The sequence below is a fragment of the Pipra filicauda genome, unplaced genomic scaffold (assembly GCF_003945595.2).
Source record: "Pipra filicauda isolate LSUMZ 115617 unplaced genomic scaffold, ASM394559v2 scaffold160_size1671714_pilon, whole genome shotgun sequence".
NCBI classification, from domain to species: Eukaryota; Metazoa; Chordata; class Aves; order Passeriformes; family Pipridae; genus Pipra; species Pipra filicauda.
In genome coordinates this window covers 1,455,759-1,463,739 of record NW_024104107.1, presented here as the reverse complement: position 1 = coordinate 1,463,739, position 7,981 = coordinate 1,455,759, and positions in this window count along the sequence as shown.

Below are 7,981 nucleotides of genomic sequence, written 5' to 3'. Positions count from 1 at the left end.
AGAGGAGCACATGGTCTCCTCATGCTTGTGCTTAACAGGTTTCCAGCCCAGGTGAGTCTGTGCCAACAATAGCAGTGACCTGAAAAGAAAACATTCATGCTTAACTTCTCCCCTTCCTCTCCCCACAGTAGAAGTGGGAAGAAATGTGTTCCCTTCCTTTTACACACTCTCTGCTCACACCAGCCCCACATGTCACCACTCTCTCTCCTCCTTCAGCTCCTCAGGGTGGTGGGGAGATGGGAACAGCCTCTGTTGAGGGACCATGACCCCTCTCTCCAGCCTTGCTTTGCCATCCTCCAGGGGAAGACCCTCTTTGAGCAGGGCTGCGGGGTGGAAGGAATTCTTCAACTCCATGAAATTCTGCCAAACCACTTGGACTGGTGGCTTGTGGCAGCCACCAGGGATGTCCTGGCTAGCCAGAGATCTGTTACCAGCTGGCACCAAGGCATGTTTGTGCCCAGCATGAGAAGAAGTAGGACCTGGGCTCTGGAGCAACAGATGCTTTGGGTGGGAGGGAGCTCAAGACTTTGGTGCATAGCAGGAGAGTTTTGGGTGCTTGTCCTCAGCTGTGGGAGAAGAGGAGGGGATTTGAGAGGGGAAGGTTTGACAGGAGGGAGGAAGAGATTCTTTCCCTGGAAGGCTGGGAAAGGGGGCTTAAGCATCAGATTGCCTTGCTCAGAATGTGCACTGGCTCAGAAAAAAAGCCCCTCTCTGGTCCTTTAAAGATGAGGGGAAGAGGCAGGTTGGAGATGCAGCACCTGGCAACAGGATGCTGCCCCTCCTGTCCCTCTGCACAAAGCTGCACTCAGGATGTTCCATGCCAGGCTCAGCCAAACACTTGGACCTGTTCTGGGATGAGGGGGTCAGGGAAAGTCAGGACGGTGGATGGTGGAGAGAGAAAGATGTGGTAGGGAAGGAAAGTTCTCCTGATGGCCAGGCTGCATCAGGAACCACAAGTGGGAGAGCTGGGAGGCACCTGGATTTTGAGAGCAATGACAGATTGGCTGGGACGTCCTCTGAGGGAATGGGGATCAGGAAATCACCAGGATTATTAAGTGACCTGAGCTATTAAAATGCTGGGATTGCAGCTGGATTGTCCAACTTGGCCCCAGCTTTCTATTATATGTTCTCAAGAAAGGAAGAGCCCACTGTCCCACTCTTCCTACCCAAAGCCCTCACTCGACAGTACTGGAGTTAAAATTTTCCTCAGATGTCCAGGAAACACACAGGCTGGACTGACCTGCCCATATTTGCTGCCCCAGGGAGCAGGGATCAACCTCCAAAGGTCTTGTTGATTCCAGCTGGCAGAACCACTTCTCCCTTCCAAGCTCAGTTGTTCCTTATGATTGTGTGTTAACTCGGAGCTCACTGCCAGCTAATGAATTCAGTTTTGCTCCCTCCATTTCAGTCCCCTTATTCTTGTAGCTAAACACTCCTTTTCACCCCACTCTGGATCCTGTCTCAGGGCCTTTGCTCTCACTGCTGTGAGACTGCCATAGGATGCAGCAAGAGAAACATTGGTCCTTTTAAAGGAACACAACCATTGGTTTCCATGTTTCCAAACCCTTTTATCTTTGGCTACAGAAGAGAACTGAAGCATCTTGAATTATTAGGATAGAGTGTGAGGGACTAACTTGGCACTTGGTTTGAATTCCTGGCTCTGTCACTGAATTATGTCTCTGAAAGATTATAGATGTGGTGTTGGAGACATGGTTTAGTGGTGTCCTTGGTAGTGCTGGGTTAATGGTTAATGGACTTGACGATTTAGGGGACTTTTACAACCTCATAGTTAGAAAAACCAGCAGCCTCCTGCTTTGTAGGGTTGTGTGGCTCTTAAACACCACACAGACACTCAGATACTCTGACGTTTAGAGACATCCCCTCAGCTGATGATCACACTGCAATAATGACTAAAAATATGGTGAAAACCAGGCAAATGAAACCCTCTTTCACTGAGATTTATCAGAACAGAGAAAACACCACCGACATACCCAATGTGTTTTAAATCCTGTAGGATTTGGGGAAAGTTTTTTTTTAGTGGGAGGCAGGGAAGGAATAAATCCTTCTGTCCATCACAAAGCGCCTGAGTTGGAGTTTGTTGGGGTTTTTTTTAAGCCCTTGTTTCCCCACGGTTTTAAGCGACAGAATCTACCCTGGATCTGCCGGGAGGAGCAGCGGGATGCCGGGAAGATGAGGTGGCAAATCACGGCTTTCAAACGGCACTAACGGGAGAGCAGGGAGAGCTTGTTTGTGCGCCGGTGGAACGCGTTAACTCCGGGGGATGTGCGGCAGCGGCTGCCTCGGGAAGAGGGGCAGGGCTTCCAAGTGCCCCATGGCTTTGGCAAGGACAGGGTGGGAGAGAACAGACGGGAATAGGGATGTGCCAGCTGCCCCTGGAGGTGCAGAGTCCTGTTTTTCAGCCCAGGGAGACGCCACACCGGCCTCCTATTTCCTCCCAGCACAGAGGGTCTCAAGGGGGCATGAGGTAATGACTGCATCTTCTGCAGACTGCAGGAGATAATTTCCAGCAGTGGTGATGGTGCCTGTCAGCCTCCCAGAAAGGTTTGGAAAAGGTGAGATAAATCCCACAGCATCCTGGTGCGGGAGAAAGGAGAGCAGGATCAGGCCCTTCTCGGTGCTGATGCAGAAGTATGTGGCCTCCAAGGAGCTTTCACCTCTGTGAGGTGAAAACCAACCACCTGGTTATGGTGTGAGATCCAAAAATCCCACCTTCCAGCTGGAGTTTGACTCCAGTGAAGGGTGGGGCGTTAAAGCCCCTCAGTGTGACAGTCCCTAGTGCAGGTTTTCACAGAGTCACAGAATCAACCAGGTTGGAAAAGACCTCTGAGATTCAAGTCCAACCTGTGACCCAACCCCACCCTGTCACCCAGCCCATGGCACTGATGCCACATCCAGTCTGTCCTTAAACACCTCCAGGGACAGTGACTCCACCCCCTCCTTGGGCAGCCCATTCCAATGGCTGAGCACTCTTTCTGTAAAGAGTTTCGTCCTAATATCCAACCTAGACCTCCCCTGGCCCAGCTTGAGGCCGTGCCCTCTTGTCCTACTGCTGGTTCCCTGGAGCAGAGCCTGACCCCCCCCAGCTCCCCCCTCCTGGCAGGGAGTTGCAGAGAGTGAGGAGGTCTCCCCTGAGCCTCCTCCTCTCCAGGCTGAGCCCCCCCAGCTCCCTCAGCCTCTCCTCCCAGCACTTGTGCTCCAGTCCCTTCCCCAGCCTCGTTGCCCTTCTTTGGACCTGCTCCAGCACAGACATGGAGGGTTGAGATGAGGGCTGGAATTACCTTTGCAGGTGTCCCAGGTAACCTGATGTTTCAAAAGCTGGATGGAGCCCAGAACACACTGTCTGAGACTGTCCTACAACATGGCACGTCCAAGGTCACACATCTCCTGAATCCATGTCAGTGCTTCCAGCAAAGGTGGTGTAGTTAAATGACTGGGAAAATCTGTAGGCAGAAAAACCCATCCAGGGCTGTTTAAGATAAAAGTTCTTTCTCAAAACATCCACAATGGAGCTCACCAGGGGCGGAAAAAGTGTTTTGAAGAGAATCACTCCACATTCATGTTTTTTAAGAAATATCTTGGTACTTGCTGCTGGCCAGTCTTGGCAGCAGGAATGATCTTGGAATGATCTTCTACTGGATCTGCTCTGGCTGTTCTTATCCTAAAACTCCTGTTGCCTCTGCACCTGCTCCTTCATTTATGGAAGCAGTGGCTCATCCAGCAATTTCCTCCTACCCACGCCTCTCACCTACATAGCAGAGCGTGGGATCTGCAGGCTTCCCAACCTGCCTGAGGGATTGTGTGAGGGCCTGGGATTGGTACCACTGTCTAACAGCACAAGGACAACTTTTGGATGGATTTGTATTGGTGAAGCTTCCATGGATCAGTGTGTGTGTAGGTACCAAGAATGGAAAATATTCCAGAGCACAACCATCGTGGTGATGCTCAGCATTATCCAGGGATGGGCTGGAGCAAAAGATGGCCCTGTTGCCATGTTGGTGAGTTGTGAGACAAGGAGGTCCAGCAAGGGGAAGGGATACCTAAGGCTGCTTCCATCTCCAAAGACACCGTCAATCCACAACCTAAGGTAATAATCAGAAGAAGGCGGGAATACCCTGAGCTAATATTATCCCTGAACACTTCATGCCATGAGTGATACGCCATCATTCCCCCATTCATCCCTTCCAGGACAAGTCAAACACCTTGGAAAACCACCCTGGAGGGCGCTGAGCACCGGGATGGCAGGTGCTGGGGCTCCTCATTCCTGGGAGCAGTGATGGGAAGCGACGTGCAAACGACGAGCAAACGATGAGCAAACGATGAGCTGCTTTTCACGGCCCCCAAGGGAGTGTTAAATCTGCACCTGGGAAATGTCAGATCCAGTCAGAGAAGCCCTAATGGATTGTTTGATTTCCAGCAGCTGGTGGAGTGGGAATTGTGTAGCTTCACGTGGGCTTGGCTGAGTCAGAAGAGAAACGGCCATTCCCTTGTGCCACCCGGGACAAGCAGGATTTGGTGATTCCGGAGGCACGGAGAGACACGTTCAGACACTTGTTATTTGAGATGCTCTCCGGGGAGCCAAAGTCTGGCAGCAACTGGCAACAGGATGTCTGAAATGCCTTCTCCTTGCTCAGCTTGGATGTCCTTGTAGCTGCAAAGAAAGAAGTTTTCATGAGCCTTCTCTCCCCACTCCTGATCAGGCAATTCCTTGTGTCTCAGTCTCCCTTTCTGCACAGCTGAGGATTTAATCACAATCCATCCCTAGATATTTATCCACACTCACATGCATGTATAAACAGAGAGGAGTAAATACCTTTAAAAACAAAACAAAACAAACCAGTTTGCAAATGAGTCTAAATTCACGTCGAATCTAGTGAGGAATTTAGAAAGAGGAGATGAAAGGGAAATTACAGGAAAATAAAAAAAAAAAACTTGTGCTTGGACAATTTCTAGTAGAATGTTTCGGGTGTTTCAAAGAAGTATTTTAATTCAAAGAAACGACCCAATTTTCTAAAAGGACAAGGACCAGAACTGAAAACACGAATAGGGAAGAAAATTATTTTTAAAATGTTGACTCAAATGTTTTGTTTTAAAACCCAAAATGCAAACAAAACTGCTTAGTTTCAGGTCAGTGAGTCACAAACAAGACTTGTTCATATTTTATATATTTATTTCCCTTTTAAGTAATTATTCTGGGTCAAAAGCAACCAACTTACCTTCTTATTTATGGTTTTTTTTCCAGCTTTTATGTAAAATAAATCCATTTCTTGCCATTTCCAGAGTCAACAAAAGAGCTGCTTTCCTCCATTAATTTAATTTTTTCTTATTTCCTGGGCTCAGCACTGGGGACACCCCCCATACCACCACACTGATGAGCCTTGGATTACTCTGCTGATTCCACACCTACATAGGGGGGTTTTGGTACCGTGGGAATGGTTTGTCTATCCCAGATGTGCCACTGGATCCTGGGAAGGCTGTTGTGTTGCCTTTTCGATTTGGAGTAAAGATCAAAGCCTATCTGTTGAAAGTCTACACAGGACAACACTTAGGCCAATCTTAACTTGGGGATCAAGTGGAGCTTGATTTGGGAGAATTTAAGCTGAATTTAGATTAATTTGGGTTGGGTTTTTCACTGGATCTCCTTGGAAAACACTCCCCAACACAAAGCCCATCATTTTTCATGTCTCCCCCAGACCTACTCAGCTCTGAGTCCAGGGGTGTGACCTCTCTGTGCATCCCAAGTGAAAAGTCTCATCTTCCTGAGAAAGGTCAGGAAGTTGGGCTTTGATGATCCTTGTTGGTCCCTTCCAACTCCGGAGATTCCACGGTTCTCTGATAATGTCACTTCCTCTCTGAGCACCATCCCAGAATCTTGGCTTGGAGCTTTTGAACCCCTCAGCTTCTACTTGTGAGTTTGAGTAAGCCAAGAGGAGTTTCTTTTGGAAGCTGAGACATCAAACACTTCCCCCTCCATGTGCAGTGAACCCAGATTCCCTCTCCAATCTCTTTGCTGATGTAAACTAACCCTTCTTAGCAAAGATGTCATTTACTGGTGCTTGAAGGATTAAAAGCTTATAGAGCTGCTTGAATAGGGGAATTTGAAAGGAGAACTTTTTTTGTTAATGAGAATGTTTTTAGCAATTATGATGTTTTCAGTTATGTGACATTTTTAATCACAATGCCATTGTTTAAAGGACAGTCAGCAAAGCAAGTTCAGCAGAGCAGGAATATCTGTCAAATTCCTTGCTTAAAGAAATGTCCACCACAAAATCCTCTCTGACTCCACGGTGTTACAAACTCCTGGCAAGGAAAATGATGTCAGAAAGTTCACTTCAAACATTATTGTTTTCCACACCTCAGGCAGCCCCATTTGTCTCCCTGGTGACTTTGCCCTGGCAAATGTTGGGTGCACCCTCTTGTAATGGGATCCCTTGGGACAGAGTGGATTCTCCAGCTAAGACCCCCTTTGGAATGCTCCGAAGGTAAAAAAAGAAAAATAAAAAGCTGTGTGAAACCCTCCCCTTCTCTGTCCTGGTGTCTCACCACACACACACACACACACACAAATTAGGGTTTATTTTATTTATTAATATTTTTTAACATTTATTTTTTAATATTGCTTTTCCTTTCTCTTGTGCAGTGTCAGTGGTGGTTCCCTGAACTAAGGTCCTCTAGGACTGCTGAGAATTTGCCTCTTGTCTGTTGAATTCTTCTGATTTCTTATTTCAGACCTTCTCTTATTATTTGCTGAAAATTTCTGGAGAGCTGGAACCGCCTTCGACAGCATCTGTCAACAGTTCTTGTTTAATTACAGGGAAGAGGGAGAGGGGAGGTCCTGGGAGAGTTTGGGGTACTCAGGCTCACCGAAATCTGTATGACAGGAAAACATAAGAGAAACAGGACGTGGGGAACTTGGCACAAAGTTGGGCAATAGTTCTCCTGGCACAGAGTGTGCCTAAACATTGCAAAGAGGCAGGCTGTTAAACTGTCAGCAGGCATTCCTGTGATGCAGGGTGACAGGAACAGTTCCCTGCAGCCTGGGATTCGAGGGAAAGGACTATTTGAAGTGCTGAGCAGATCCTCGGGAATCGGAGATTTCCCAGTCCTTTGTGTTGCCTGAAGTCACTGCCAGTGTCTTCAGGCAGATAATGTGTTGTCCCCTCTCAACTTGAGCCCCTATCAAGAAGAAACTTGGCTGTCTTTCACCCCAGTTCAGACTCCTCCGGGATCCTGTCTCAGGGTTATATTCCCTGCAATATCCTAGAAGGACCTGACTCAGGGAATGGCATCTCCAAGCAGACTTCACACTCCTACCTCCTCTCACCCTTGTCACTAACCAGGATCTCTCCTATTGATTTTTAAACTCTCCCTTTTCCCCAGCACAGCTTTATCAGGACCCACAGTCTGTGCCTGCCATTTCCTCCGACCTTCCTCCATCCCTAAACCTTATCCCAGCACAGGACTCACCACCGTGCTTGGGACACATAATTTCGATGTCTCCTGGGCTACTCACCATGACCTAGAGCTCTCCAGAGTCCTGGGGGTGGCCTAGGAGCTCCTTCATGGGCACAATTCAGTTGTTCCAACACCCCTGTCATCCCTTCTGGCTTCTCTGATCCCTGAGTATCTCCATTAGGGTGGGTGAGAACATCCTATTTTGCTTTCCCACAGAATCAGAGGATCAACCAGGTTGGAAAAGACCTCTGAGGTCATCAAGTCCAACCTTTGACCCAACACCATCTTGTCACCCAGACCATGGCACTGATGCCACATTCAGTCTGTCCAGGGATGGTGACTCCACCACCTCCCCGGGCAGCCCATTCCAATGTCTGATCACACTCTCTCTGTAAAGAACTTCCACATCCCCATGGGGGGGTGGGAAATGACACCTTGGTGGTGAAGCTAAAGGAAAAGACCCTTCCCAGGGAAATCCTGGAAGCTCAGAGATCCACAGCCCCCAGGT